This window comes from Idiotropiscis lumnitzeri, chromosome 20 (assembly GCF_059441095.1).
Source record: "Idiotropiscis lumnitzeri isolate Australia: NSW breed Sydney's pygmy pipehorse chromosome 20, RoL_Ilum_1.0, whole genome shotgun sequence".
NCBI classification, from domain to species: Eukaryota; Metazoa; Chordata; class Actinopteri; order Syngnathiformes; family Syngnathidae; genus Idiotropiscis; species Idiotropiscis lumnitzeri.
This window is the reverse complement of record NC_142410.1, coordinates 6,797,706-6,813,743: the sequence shown is the minus strand read 5'-3', so window position 1 is coordinate 6,813,743 and position 16,038 is coordinate 6,797,706.

Sequence of the window (16,038 nt, the reverse complement as noted above, 5' to 3'; positions counted from 1 at the left end):
GTGGAATGGGAGCATGAAAAAGGGAAAATCCATTCGGTGCACCTTTGCCAATTGTGCAGCATCACACCCCAACTCAAAGCATCGAGCCCTCTTGTCCGCTGCCAGTTATAGCAAAATAAATATTTAATGCATCAAAAATTTAAATCCTCATATAAATGGGTTTTCTTTGGGCTGAAATGTGAAGAGAGGCTTAGAAGCTTGCGAGGGAGCACAGGTGGCGTACAAAACGTACGCGAAGGAAACAAGTATTTTTACAAGCTCAGAGAAGCCAAATGTGTGCATTGCGTGCCTCGTTGTGGCTTGCTTTTTTCCCCCCAACCTATTAAATGCAGGCCTGTTTGCAGAGAAATGTGTGAGGCTCAAAGTTTTATGCGGTGTTCCCCCAAAAGAAAACCGACTTCCACTGGCAGAAGAATGGCTTGTTGAGACTTTGGCGCTTTGCAGTTCAATCAGAAACAAACTTCTTTCCACACATGCGTCAAATGTGTCACAATGTTCCAAGCATCCTCCGAAGTCGCTAATATTGCTGCCCGTTCTCCACTTGACTCCGGGAGTCCGTTGGAGTGAGAAGTTAAATATTTACATGCAGTAATCTGTGCACTTGAAGTTCCTGAGGTTCTTTCACCTCTACATTCAGAGTTTAGCAGAGGCCATGACAAATGTAGTCACGTTTTAATGGATAGAAAAAGTCTCCACAAATGTTTTCAAATGTCAGATTTTTGTGATATATAAAAAATGAAACCAAGAGAAATGATTTCAAAACTTTTTTGTGACAATGATAAAATACAATATTAATAACCTCTACAGCTCAGATGTATTTTATTTCTGCCAATGTTAAATGGAAGTCAGCACCATTTAAAGGGCCTCTGATTAACCTTAAATAAATTCTAGATGTTCTATTTGGCTTTTCCTGACGTTTTCTTGCTTCTTTGGTTTTGTGTTCAAATTGACTGCTAAATCTATCTTCCAAACTTTTCTGTCTGGCAGGCTGGCTGGCTAGGTAGCTAGCTAGCTGCTTGTCGTGACATATTGTCAGTTAGCTAGCTAGCACTTTATATCACCCATTTTTCTATCTTGCACAAGCTTAAGCTAGCTGGCAATTAGTCTATCTTGTCGTGACATATTGTTAGTTAGCTAGCTAGCACTTTATATCACCCATTTTTCTATCTTGCACAAGCTTAAGCTAGCTGGCAATTAGTCAATCTTGTTGTGACATATTGTCAGCTAGCTATATCGTCGATATCACCCATTTTTCTATCTTGCGCAAGCTTGCTAGCCGGCTGGCCAGCTAGCGAGCTAGCTGATAATTATTCAATCTCTCACTCATTTATCTATCTTGAGCTAGCTCGCTAGCGAGCAACCAATCTATTTAGCCATCCATCCATCTGTAATCCATGAATCTCCTTTCTTACGTGCTCTAACCCTAAACTGTAAATAATGTATCCAACATCAATGGTAAATTTCATGTAGAAGTGCAGTGCTTCATCTTAATTTTCAAAATATGATGAAGATAAGACTAATGCCATCACTCTTAGTGCTTCTGAATGTACCAAAACAGGTGCAGACAGTGCACCCACTCCGTTCCTATTGTTTAATTGCCATTATAAAAAAAATAATAAAAAAAAAATCCAAATGTAGCCCCTTTGATGCAAAGGGCATTCCTGGCATCTCTTAGATGTCGGTGCAGCTTTGTGGTAATCCAAGCCTTCTTGAAAGCATTTTCCTGGGAAAAAGAGGGCAGCTCGCTATGGACCGGCTGCGAGGACACCTGCAGCTCTGGTACATCAGTGACTACAGATGCCTCTTGGACAACACTCAACACCAGGATAAAAATGTGTGCTCACATACATACTCTTGCACTGATACTTACGTTTACGCAGAAGAACACTGTCCAGCTATAGACCCCACGTCTGGAAAACAAGGAATAAGTCACATACGTATGTGCAAGTCGTAAGTAAGTCTCTAGTCTTAATGTTCAAGTTTCAAGTAAGTCCCAAATTATTTGGATTAAGCAAGTCACAAATCATATAATCTTGCCCTGTCATTGTATCAAAGATGTCACATTAACGCCACTCATAAATACAGTACATGTCAAGTATTAAGATTCAAATTACAAGAAGGTCTAAAGCACCTGTGACATAAAGTCTAACTCGACTCAAGTCAGGCGAATCAAGTCCCCCAACTCTGATGGGATTCCACGTACGCTTTCCCCCCCTTTTGGTTAATTCCATGATGAGAGACGCATGGTGAATCGGGGCAGCTATTTCCATAAAACCCTCTCATCAATTTGTCCCAGGCATTAAAATTAACTGTAATTGGCCTAATTGTGGTCAATCATGGTTGCCGACAGCACGGAGAGGAGGAGGGTCTTCTTTACAAGTAGCCAAGATTACACAGTTGAGGATTGCCAAATGCTTTTTTTTTTTTACACATATTTCATTAACTGGTTCGTGAAAATGGGACAAATGATGCTTTGAGGCGAGGAATTCAAAAGTGGGATATTTTTGACATATATATTTCTGTCTAGAATGCAGAAAAGACGGACGGACAGATGGACGGGTGACTGACTGATAGGAATAAAATAACTTGCTCTAATTTGTCACATTTTAACAAAATCAACTACAGTACTTGGAATGAGTTTATCATTTGATGTGACGGAGCCCATCGTGAACGGCGCTTTCTTTGAGCATGCATGGTGAGATGTGAACAAGTGTGAAACCAGATTCCTCCTGGGAGCCCCGTCAAGTGTCACTCTGATCCGGAGATGATTGACTCGGCAGTCACTTTCTCCCTTTGGAACATGGTATTTGTTACAAAGAGGGGCGTATCAGCCGTGAGAACAACGTGACAGCTTGTCATTTGTGACAATCCAGCGGGGAGGAGGCTCGAGTCACATGACTTGAGTCCGACTTGAGTGGCCAATTTTAAGACTTGCTTGGATGAAATGTAAATGTAGCGGTAACTATGGTAACCATGAGACTCAACTTGGCTTTCCTGGTTAGATCTAGAACTGGCGTCACACTATAAACATACATACCACCACAACAAACTACAAATTTTCTCCTTCGTAGTAATGCACCTGGAGTCTAACTCTCTTTCCCAGATTTCTCAGCCATGCCTTCATGTACTCCTGAAAAGATTCTTCCTGGATCCTCCACAGCTCCATTGTCACGCCGTCTTGATGTCATCCACTCTTCAGCTTGGCAAGGCGTTGGAAATCGCTAGGAACCAGATTGGTGAGTAAAGCGGTTGCTCCAGGATGCTGATGTTCTTCTCAGGCGGGAACTGTCAGATGCTCAGGGCATTGTTAGCAAGCTATTATGGTAAAACAGCCACAAACTCTTACCAAAGCCACAGGATTCCGTTGTAGACCTGCTTGTTCATCGTCTGGCCTACATTAAAGGGCGGGGACTCTTAGTTTGTAGTTAGGATATGAAGTATTTCTTTTGGGACACGAGTCGTAGGCCTTTTCTAACACACCTCGTATGTCATTTACTCCCACCTCTGGTGACAACCAAACGTGCTGAACGAAACCTTCGTTGGCCAGGGTGTGAATTTGTGGAGAAGGTGTTCCAGGGCAGCTCAGGTCAAACAGCACACATGGCTATGCTGGGAAGAATTTGTATTAAATTCCACCTTCCTTCAAATTGTTTCCAGCCCACGGCCATCACAACGCTGTCAACTGCTTCTCTCTTCCTTGGAGTCTCCAATCACACACAATTCCATCCTCATTCCTTCTCTCCGCTTTGAGTCTTCACTTACACAAACAGTCGGACTAAAAAAAGGGGGTTGGGACGGGGGGGGGGGGTTGGGTGTTCTGCCTGAGCTATGCAGTGTGCATGTGTGTACGCACGGCCTTGTTCTTGAACCGCCGCGAAAGGTCGCCACTCCAAAAAGGCTGCGATCGCTATAATTCCACTGCGACTGAAACTATGTCTCGTGATTTCATGCATGCTTGGCTGAGGTAATCAATCTCTTTGATGTAGCGGCCCGTCTCATTCGGAAAGCAAATAAATGGACAATTTCACTGAGTTGTTTGACATCAGGTTTAACTGATTGTGGAAAACGGAGCGTGATTTCAGCTTCTTTTGTCACATTTGCTTCAACGTCCAAAATGTGCAAAAGTCTTTCCGTATCTCTTTTCATGCAGTACGCCGTCAAACATCAAACGCTTTGGCGATTAAATGATTCGGAATTTGCCAAGAAGAATATGTCGAAACAAGATTCCACGACCGGAACTAAATGAAATGAGATGGATAAAACAAAACTAAATGGTCTGGATTTTTTTTTTTTTTTTTTTTTTAAACCTGCCTCATTTTCGACCAATGTGCTTCGCATGTTAAAGTGCTAGGAGAGATCATCAGGTGTATTTTCTGATTAATAATTACAGCTTTTTTTTTTTTATCTATTTTTTTTCCAATGATGGATAGCTGGGGTGGGCAAACTTTTTGATTGACGGGCCACAATGGTTTCTAAAATTTGACAGTGGGGGCCGGACCAGGAGAAGATGGATGGTGTGTTTTGGTAACCTCACCTCATCAGAAAAATTTTTTTTAAAAGTGAACAAAGTATTATCACAATATATATATATTTGAAAAAAACCCCACAGTATTTAGAAAATAAAACATGAACAAGGTTTATTCATTTCATTTTTTTCAAGTTCGGCAGGCCGGACTAAAACGTCTAATGGGGGCCGCATGTGGCCCCCGAGCCGTAGTTTGCCCACCCCTGCTGTATAGTGACAGGATTAAATCTCCTTCTGCATCTTGAATTTGAAATGAATTCTATTCAATTTACGAGGGTAATTTTCTATGATCCAAGGTTGTACCTGTCAAATTTATAGCCTACAGCTTTAGACAAGGGTTCTAATGTGGCTCTGGAGAGGAAGTTCTTCCCAGAGTTGTGGTCCCAGGTCATGGTTCTGGATTCCAGCTGTGAGCGCTTTGATGGTCGGTTAAGTTCTGAGGTAGAAAAAAAAAAACTAAAAACCTCACGGGCCAAAGGTGCAAGGATGCATGTGTGTAAGGAAGGTGGGAGAGTGAGAGCGATCTAAATTGCCACCCGGAGATCTGGAGATGCTGTGCGAGGCGAGGCCTGATACTGATGAGGGCTGAGGTCAACGAGAAGCAAATGTTGTCCCATTGTGCCGCTCGTCTCAGCAGAGCACTTGACGTGACCCAGAACATATCATGCTCAATAACCGTCATCCAAATGGAGAAATACACTCATAAAATCATTTAAATGAGCATCTCATCTCGCTATTGTCCCTGTAATGATATCCCATTGTTGACAGTGTTCGAAACACTCTGCTGCGACGTGCACTTGGCTTTCGAAGGGGACAAGCGGTCCTAATGAAAACCATTTTCCAGAATTGAGAAACTTTAGGATGTCTTTTTTCCCTTGGAAGTGTGAAAATATGAAGTGTGAGGACAGATAGATAGAAGGCCACTGTTTTCAGCGACTGCTGATGACAACACGATTTTATAAAGCCGGTTGAGATCTCAGATCTGGTGGCATACTTAGGTGGGAAAATAATACATGGAGGAACATCAACCATGGAGGATTAATGATGCAAAATTTGGAAAATCAAGATATTTCCCATTCATGGACTTATTTAAGAGAATTGTTTGATGTTGTTGGTCGGCTCTGAGAATGATTTGCGCTGATTGGGTTGTGTTAAGATGTCTTATGTAAGAGCCTGTCTGTTTTACTAGCTAGCTAGCTAGCTAGCTAGCTACGTAACCAACTAGCGAGTTGTGTAACTCTGTATAACTCGTTCTAAAAGTCACAAAGAGGTGACAAAGTGTCCAAAGATAATCCTCCCCAGATTTAGGAATTCTGAAGCCTTTTGACATTTCCCGAAACACACATTGTGATTTCTTATGGTTTTTAAGAACCAACTCCAAACACCCGCACATCCCTGGAGTGCAGAGAGATGTTTTCATTATTGTAAGAAGCGAGGGATGTGAGAGACCAGAAAAATAATCAATTTTGCCGTGAAACCCTTAGGAAAATCTTTCAAAAGATTTCCTAGCATGACACGTTGCGCCTTGAGAAATCACAAAAGGGGTGAAAAAATGGGGGGACTGGAAAACAAAAGACAAGGTTGACTTGATGTTGACAGCAGAGGTGGCAAAATTACTCTCACTCTGTATTTTCATTTTCCATGTTCACATAATATGTCAAATAAATGCTCATAATAATTGACATCAATTTAGGAACTACAGATCTTTTCAAAAGCTTTCTGACTTGCATTTCCTTTTCATCTCTATGGAAAGGGTGATTTGAGATAAAAGTGTTCCAAGTTAAGAGCGTAGGAACCGAGCTTTGGATTTGGGGAGGAGACACAAGAAAAGAGTGGGGGGGGGAGGATGCAGATGGAGGAAAGAAGTGCATCCATGCACGGTGGATTAAAAGCACATGTGCTCGCCGGAGGTGAGGACACCACCGCAACACATGCGAGGAACAAATGGCGTCACTTGGCCCCCACCAGGGACCACACGCCGCACGCTTGTTTCCACAAGTTGTTTGCCCATGCCGTCTTTCATCTCTTCTCACAACTTTTCACGTCTCATCTTCTTTCACTTGTTTTGGAAAAAAAAAAAAATTGATAGAAAAATACTTCAAATATTTTTTAACCTTCAATCTGCTGACAGGATGATTGCAGAAGACACCTGCATGGCCGTAGAATGACAGGGAGATCGATTTTGGGATGCCAAGGACGTTGTGGAGAGCCAGGTGCACTATTGAATTTTGACTTGGATTTTTATAAAACATTTCAAGACTTTTTTGTATGTGTGTTTACGTAATTGAAATTCAATCATCTAAAAATCAATTGATTTGTTCAATTTTCTGATTTCATTAAATACTGTATTACATTAAAGCTACTGTAAATTATTTTTATAATTCAAAATTGTTATTTCTGTACTCAAATATAATTATTTTAAGCCAAATACATTTTCAGGTTTATAAATATTACTTTTATTTTTTTTTTTAAATGAAATGATAGGTAGCTGGTAGATGGGGGGGCGGGGGTGGGGGCCGTTCGGAGCTGCGAGACAGCCATGCTATGGGAAAGTGTTTTGGGGAAACCAAATTAAGGGGAAGAAAGGCTGGACACAAAGGCCTTTGAAAGAGGCAGACAGCTCCCTTGACGCGCGCCTTAAAAGAGATGCTGCTGCTCATGCCAAGAGAGGGGTCGGGGGGGGGGGCTACAATTGAGGAAAGAGCAAGCAAGAAGGAAAGAAGGGCAAAGGAAAGTTAGGACGAGCATCAGAGGACCCAGTTGTAGAGAAAGTCCTTGAATGTCATAAAAGGCAGTCAACAAGTGCAGGTCTATATTTTAAAATTCGACTCGCATGGGCCTCATTTTCCAAAAATACACATAGCGTAAATGTCTTGAATCAATCCCTCTCTAATAGTCTAAATGAGATCGAAAGTTTGCATCGTAGCAAGGGCTTCCTAAAGTGTGCTGTGCACAACCTTGGTGGTGCACAAGTGCCCTCCGGGGTGTGTTCGTGGGTGTGTGATCAAAAGTAAGTAAAAGTTAATGGTGGTCTGGTGTGGTAATTATATCATGCATCGAGTGAAACTTTGATGTGGTGTTTCAATTAAACGTTCATGGGAGAGCGCATTGTTGTTTTCTTTTTTTTTTTTAATTTTTTTTTTTTTAGTAGTTTGTATGCCTTTATTCGTAAGCCTTATTTTTTTTATGTGGTATTACTGTAAGTCAATACCTGAAGCTAACTAACTACATAAAACGGCATTGAAGAACCATAAAAAAAAAAAGGACTTTTTTTTTTTGTATTGTTCAAATGTGAGATGAAAGGACTTGCTAGGAGCCTTGGATTGTTGACCTTGACACAGATTTACACAACAACAAAATTCTGCTTCTCATGCGGTTCGGCCGGTCTCATTCCTTCATGCATTGTCCCTCCCCCCCACCCACTGGACTGCGTCTCATCCTCACACAAACAAACACACCCACTTTCTCCTTCCTTCTTCCTTCTGTGTCCCCGTTCCTCCATGAAATCAATTTCAGGTTCCTTTTCTCGCACCGGAGTGCAAGACACTTTTCCGTGCCAGCCTCGGAACGACACTTATCCCTCAGCTGCCCCCCGCTTCTTTCATCCGTTTCATCCCACAATCCTTCAGTGCTCTGTCTGAATCTTGTGTCTTCTCTGTCAAGTTGTTCCGATTGGCCGGAGACGCCATTTCCACTGAGAATATGACACTTTTTAGCGATTGTTAACGCAATAGGACGTTGAAATTTGGGTTTTAATTTAATAAACTCTCTGAGTCAGCAGCCTTTTGGAGACTGTTGTCAAACTCAAGGCCCAGGGGCCAGATCTGGTCCCGCCAAATCATTTAAGTGGCCCACTAAAGGTAAATAGAGTTTCTATTTCTATGATCATGTTTCTTTCCAGAGTGACTTGTTCTTATCAATTTGTCAGAAAGTCTGTCCCAAAATTGCAATTTTTTTGCTAGTTTTGTTTTTTGTTTTTTTTACCGGCTACACACATTTATTTTCACCAAATCTCTTCTTAATATGAATTTGTATTATGCTAAAATATTTGCTTGCAACATTTTTTTTTTTTTTTTTTTTTAGAATTTCTGGATTTCAAATGAGTTTTGTTGTTAAAAAAAACACATAACATTCAAAGGCAGGCACAAATCTGTACAGATGAGGGAAAAAAAATTTGAAATGGTATAGCATTAACTATGAATTAAATTCAAAGTACTGAAAATCAAATGAAATTGCTTGCTACAGTAATAGAATCCCAATACGTGACTGAAGTGAAAATGTCTGGAAAAAAAAAAGCACAAGTGAAAAGAAACGAGAGTTTGTGATCTCCTCCATCAAGCCGCGGTGGGGCCCCGACTCCAAAGGCCCGTCCGTCTCTTGCTTTTAGCCTTGACCTACGAATTACTACCAGACCTCAGCCTACACTGGAGCCTCGTTACGCTCGCTGAGTCGGTGATGTAATCAGGAGCCGTTCAAATTTGAATAGCACGTGTAACCAAAGAGGCGGCGTTACATTCAGAGGCTTCCATTGGCGTGTGTAGGCACTGATTAACTCGTTGAAGTCTTTGAGCGCTTCTATTGAGATAGACAGGAATACGGCGAGTAGTTAAAGTAGGATGTCATAAAAGTCTAGATGACAGGTTCCAGATTCTTAGCGGATGTAGAGGAATTTTCCAGATTTGACGAAGTCGTAGAAAAGCACGGGAACCGTCATCGTAAATTGGAATCAGAGAAGGAATGAGCGTTGATGCTTTCCATATGATGGATGGGTGGTGGAAATAACACTCTAGGTTTTGCGGATAGGGTTAACAAATCCTGAGATGTAGAATATGTTAATTCTATGAAAGTGTCAAGTGTTTGTTTTTCATCACAACAAATTATTTTGAGTACATTTCAGTCATTAATGAGCAGGTGAAAATGTCCGGTTGTTACCTTGAACCACATTCTCGTTAGCTGTCGATTTTGAGCAGATTGGATTACTTTAACCCAAGGTTGGGTTTGTTATTTTTGACCCAGCATATTGGGTTGAAGATGCTAGTGCTGGTTGCCATTTTGGAAAGTTTTGTTTTGTGCACTGAAGCTGATGGCGAGTGATGTTTGGAAGCCCGGCCACTAGATGGCGGTAGTGAACATAACAACATCAGGCCACGATCAGTTCACGAGGTATTTTGGGCAGGAATATTTCCTTTTTTGAGCAGTTTTTTTTTTCCATTAGAGGTCCTCAAAAAGTGAGTGGGTTATCAAATTAAAGCTTGGTGCCACAGTTACATGCACGGTTGAGGGAGAAATTAAATTTGTAAGTCAATGTATCGCATAAAATGTTTGTGTCATTTTTGTCCGGTTTGGGTACCATGCTATTTTTTTTAACACATGTGCCTCAGGTCATTAAAGGTAGGAGAAAACAGATGTTTTCTCATTATTACTTGATGACAGAAGATCATCAAGAAGTGTGTTATACTTTCATTGCCATGAATGGAAGCTCATTCATTCTTCTCATTTGATTTCAAATCCCCAAATTGCCCTCAAGTGACGCAAGCTGAAAGCAAGACGGACATTGCACGGCTTCTATTGCTGTCATTGCCCCAGGTGATGCCCGCCACTCTTCCCTAATCCGCACTGACAGGGTTTTCATCATCCAGGGAGGAGGGAATGATGGAGGACTATCGGGAATCGGGACAAGTTGAGGGAAGGGAGGGTGAACTCTCCTGTTCTTGCTCCCCAGGGGCAGCGCACGTCTTGTGGCCTCAGCCGGGGCCACCAAGGCCCCCTTTGTGCCGCTTATCACCAAGTGGTGAGTGATGGTGCCTCAGCCTCGTTCTCCGCAGAGACGGAACAGCTTTGGTTAGGACGGGGGTTGGAATGTTCCCAGGTGAGAATGCATGAGAATGGAAGAGGGAAGAAAAGAAAGAAGGCAGCATCTGTCGCGGTTTCACAGGTGCAGCGCAGGAGGAATGCAATTTCTGTCGGGTGGAAGAGCAATAAAAAATAGAAAATGGCATTTTTTGAGATGTTGCTTGTGAGTGTTGAAGAGGTGAAATGTGGAATAATGAAAAATGTCCTGACTGCGCCAAACATTCTGAAATTAGGATGGTTTGAATCAGTGAAGAATTGTGGCAGAAGTTGAGGGGGAAAAAGAATGCGCGGAGTTATAAAAATAAAAAGCTTTGATTCCTCATAACAATGTGGGACTCGTCTGAATCCACCACATTATCTTTACCACATTATCATTATCATATTTAACAATTAGCCGATGTCATCTAACCGGCATGGCTGCCTGTGATGATGTCATTTGTTAGGTCGGTTCGGCGTGTTTAGACACGTGACTTTTTTTGGGAGCAGATGACATTAGGCATTGCAATCGCTTCCTTATCGTCGTCGATCTCCCCTTCCGTTCTCTCTCGAACCTTCTCCCACGGCCTCCTCATCGTCGACACACCTGTGTGTTCAATAGCAGCTCCCTCATGTCTGTCTACAGAGATACCAGCATCACAAACGTCTTTCTCTCTCACACACACTCACACATTCCTTGTCTTTCCAGCTGCCTGCACACCTGGGCTGACGGCTGTCATCGCCGTGGTAACCGGCCTACAGCTGCCTGTGTCACTATCATCTGTATCATCTTCTTCTCCGGTAATGATTTGCGGCGGGAGACAAATGAAAGCGAATCGTCACAATATAATTAATGTCAAATTTTAGAGTTGTGGTGTTGATAGTGTAGTACCATGTTCTGCCACAACACGCCGGGGGCAGCACTGAACTCTTGTGGAAGCAAGCGAACCAACATTGTTCAAACCAAACCTGTAGCTATGCTAATTATCGTAGAATACGTGGGTAATCTGCCAATTTATTTTCTTTGTTGGGTCTGCTAGGTCCTAAACCTGTTTTTTTTTAAACCAAGAAAATTGAGCCATCTCTCAACTTCAGGTTTAATATCTTTAATCAAGTAAAAATATATTATTCGAAAGAATTTTCAGTAGGATACTAAAATTTCCTAACTGTAGCCCTACTTTTCCCTTCAGTAGTTTGGATGGATAAGGTTCTTCGTCAAATTTGAGTAAAATAAACCCATTTCTATAACCCATTCTCTAAAAAATAATTCACAGACTCCTTGTCATTATTCCACAGACCACTTTGGGTCCACAGACCCTCGATTGAGAAACACTGCCAAAGAACCAATCCTGTTACAATGCTAAAAGTCAGACTTCTTCTTTTTACCATAAAAATAATAATTGCAGCAAAATTTTCCAATTGCCGATGAATGTGTTTTCTTCATGCGATCATCTCCAATTTAAATCTTCCCCATTTTTATTTGCAACAACTGTCCTGAAGGCATTAAAGTCAAAACAACAAACGTTGCAAGTCCTGCGGTGGACCACCTTCCTCGTAACAACTTTTCCAACAGTTTGTCATCCAACTCTGAAGGGCTTTTACAACATGTCAAAATGACATTGCTGTTAATCCCTCCGCTAATGAAATATGCTCAGTCGTTGTGCGTGTATAATAAAATCCACATGAAGAAAAAAAGCACATGACCACCCAGATTAAAACATCGGCTGTGTTATTCCATTTTAATACCACAAAAAAGGCCTCATTCTTTAGTTTTTAAAAGGTCAGGATCAGGCGTGGGGGGGGACAAGACTGTTAAAGACCCCCTGCATGGGCAGCTTTCATGACATCAGAGGAAGTGGCAGCGCTTTAATGCCAACCACCCTGCTTGCCTGTTCAATCCCATGACTCTGACTGAAAGCAGAAATGCCATTCCATAGCTTCTAATGCACCCGCGCATGCTAGCAGCGTGTGGCGCAGGCACCGCGCGGCATATGTGCAGGCGTGTCTGCAGCGCCTCTTAAGTAGAGAGGACATCAAAAGGTGGGCTGCTGCACCCCCACACCACCCCACACACCCACCACTGCACAGCCCATTGCCACTCCTCACTATAAATCCCACCCTGATAGGAGCCATTTATGGGACAATAAGAGTGGATTTATGGGCCTCCAGAAAATGAAGGCAGTTTAGAGGTGTGGGATGAAAGATGACAAAAGATTCCGTGGGAGGCAGGTTGCGGTGTATTTCCTCATGATGGCCTCCATCTTGGAAAACAGTACTGGGCAAAGTATGGATCCGGGGCCACACATGGCCCGCTGAGCATTAATAAGAGTCCTGTGATATTATTTTTTTTATTTCAGTAAATAATTACATTGATTTAATGTTATGGTTTAAGGTAATAACATAGCTGGAAAATAAATAAATTATATTAAATAACTAATTAATTTTTTCCCCATTAATAACAAGAAACTCTTTTTCCATTCACACTATAATTATTTTTTTCTATCCATTTTGACATTGGCCGCGATCTCACTTGGAGTGACAATGACGCCCTCTGGTGCCGGTTATGGTAACTGCAGGACGAATCAGCCCCGCGGAAGATGGCTGTAGCCTGCTGCCCACTGTTTTTAACAACTTTTTTTGAACCTCAACCAAAGCACATCTATTTTAAATCGCTGACAAACAAACATTTTACAAACCTAACATTTTCTTTTCTGTCCTCAGGCGCACTGGAGCCTATCCCAGTTGAATTTGAGCACCCTGTACTGGTCACCTTCAGTCCGGACGTTCTTTTGGCTTCCAGGTTCTCACTCATTCTTATTAGATTTTATTATATATTATTTATGAATAATATAAATAGAAACTATCCATTAAGATGGCCTCTGTGGCTTCCAGAGGCTAAGATGGCCTCTGTGGCTTCCAGAGGCATTGTAGGCAAGCCAAGCGTTTGTTGTCTGTGTTTTATTAGCGTCCAGGGAGAATCTTTTTAGTTGTTCGTTACAATCTTAGCACGCCAAATCAGGTTTTAATAAAAGCAGCTGCAAGGGATTAAAACACTCTCTTCCCTCGCTATCTGCTTTTAGGAAGTATATTGAAGAACAGACGTAGGATGACTCAACATTTGTCATAGTCAGCATTTCTCTTTCTTGTGTGTACTGTTGCAGTCATTTATTAGCATGCGATGGCATTGCCGTGACTCAATATGAACAACAAGATGTGCAGCTCTACATTTTCAAGTTTAGAGTTTGTTCAGAATCACATTAAAAGTCAAGCAATATTACAAAAATGAGTTAATGGCATTGATGGGGAAAGTTTGAACAATTTATACAAATACAAACATGGAGGGGTGGGCGGAGGTTTTCAAATTACCATATAATAATTACACATTCTGATCAATGGAAAAATTAGTGGGTAAAAAAAATTTTAAAAAATTAATTAAAACTCCAATTACACATCGAAAGGTGAAAATAAAATTTTAAAGGGACAAATTCAAAATAGTAAAAAGAAGGAGCAGAATTCAAATAAAATAGTGCAAAAAATATATAACAAAATAGCAAAAATGCAAAATTATCAAAAATAAAGACCACAAGGAATAAGTACAGTACCTCACCCAATCCGAGGCAAAAAAAAAAATGGTCGTCTTGGAGAGTTTTCATTTTTCTTGGCTCTCAAGTGTGACTGTGCCACCACATTCCACTTCTTAAAGCTAAAGGAAAAGCCGTCCCATCAAGACTTCCTGTCCCATATGTAAAATTCACAATACTGAACTTCGAGCGGAGCGTGCCGTCAACATTCCACGCGATCTGTCAGCATGTGACCCCAGTTCGTGTTTCCTATTCGGATTGCTCCATCAATCATCTCTTATTTTCACACCGTCTAATGGTTATTTCAACATGGACGAGGTGGCACGCAGCTGGTACTTGGACAGATGGCCCGGATCATTCATAGATGTTTTTTAAAAACCTTTCAAAAGTGTATGTTAAATGTATGTAAAAAATGGTTACATTCTCATTCTCTCGTCTGCCATATTTTGCCCAACACTGTGCTATTATAAAAAAAAATAAATGTAAAAAAAATAAATATTTAACCTTAGAAGTCAAAATTTCCTCCTAGTTTAAACACAAGTCCTTTTTCATCATAGTTGGACGGGTCATACAATTTAAGCCGAATTCACATGTGACGGAAGCCAAACAAATTGACCACAATCCACCAAGGTCATCACGACTGTTGTTTACACGGGGCCCTTTCAAGCCCAATGATGACATCATCATTTTGCAGCACGGCCCCATCCTGCGGCGACAATATATTCCGGCCACGCGGAGCGCATCGGAATGAAAAAAGTTCTCCCCTATTGCCAATAAACGTCGGCCAGCGCGTCAATTCCGAGAAAAGTCTCCCATCCGTTCCAGTTTGAAATAGCAGCGTTTGTTGACGCGGCTTTGGCTAACACGGGTGCAGCGTGTTGGGCCAGCACCAATCACACACCAGAGTTTATTATGGCCTGGATCTTGGATCTTATCATTTTTTTCTTTCACAAGCACTGAATGATGACAGAATAAGGCTGGACATCCTTTTGATGCTTCAAAATTGCGAGTTCATGTGTCAAGTCTTTCTGGGACTTCAACGCCGCGTTGCCACAAATGGGAATTTATAGGCTTGTTGTTAAAAACCAGGGGTGTGCAAATTTAGTGTTCAAGAGGCACTGTTTTCAAACAGACGGGCCAGGACATTCATACACTCTTAGAACTTGTTAAAAGTAAATATTTGTCACCAATATTGGATTATTTATAACCCAAGTTGGGTTGTTTGTAAACCAGCATTTTTATTTTTTTTTCCTTAAATCTACATTTATTTTATTTTATTTTATTTTATTTTTGATTTTTTTATTTTATTTTATTTTATTTTATTTTATTTTATTTTATTTTATTTTATTTTATTTTATTTTATTTTAAACTCATATTGACTTATTTTTAATCTAACAGTTGTAAGGGTGTCTATGAGCTTTTCACATTTGTTTATATGACTGATGATAATATGATTATAATTACGTGACCAATTATTTATTTAAATTCATTTTGACCAATGCTAAATATAAATATGGATTTTTTTTATCATACTTATATTTGTACTTTTATTATTTCCATTCAAATCAATTGAGCAGTCATTTTAAGAGATCGAGAAGAGATTCGTTTTACCAATTTCATGATGCAACTGAATAAAAAAAATGAAAAATAAATACTATTACAGTTTAATTAACCAAAATGTGCTTCATAAATAAAATTGTATCGTATTATATTGTATTTTTAGACCCAACATTACCCAGCTTTTGACAATGAATTTTCAGACCAGATTAAAGAACGGATTAGGCCGTATGTGGCCCCTTGAGCCATATTTTGCCCACCCTTAGTGTAAACCTAAAACTGAGCCATTTAAGTATAATTTCTCATCATGTCATTCAAGAAAACATTAATGCTGCCTTTACTGACAGAATATGTGTTGGAAAGACAAACAGTGTGGGCCCGGCCTTCGCTAGTGGGGGCTTGGAAGTTAAACAAAGCCAAGACAGTTGGGAAGTGGCGTCTTATATGACAATATAATCACGGTCATATGGCAGTGACCACCCAAAGGCATCCAGAGGTTATTTGTGATTCAGTGCGATAATGAGCCTCATCACTTAGGCTGTCACA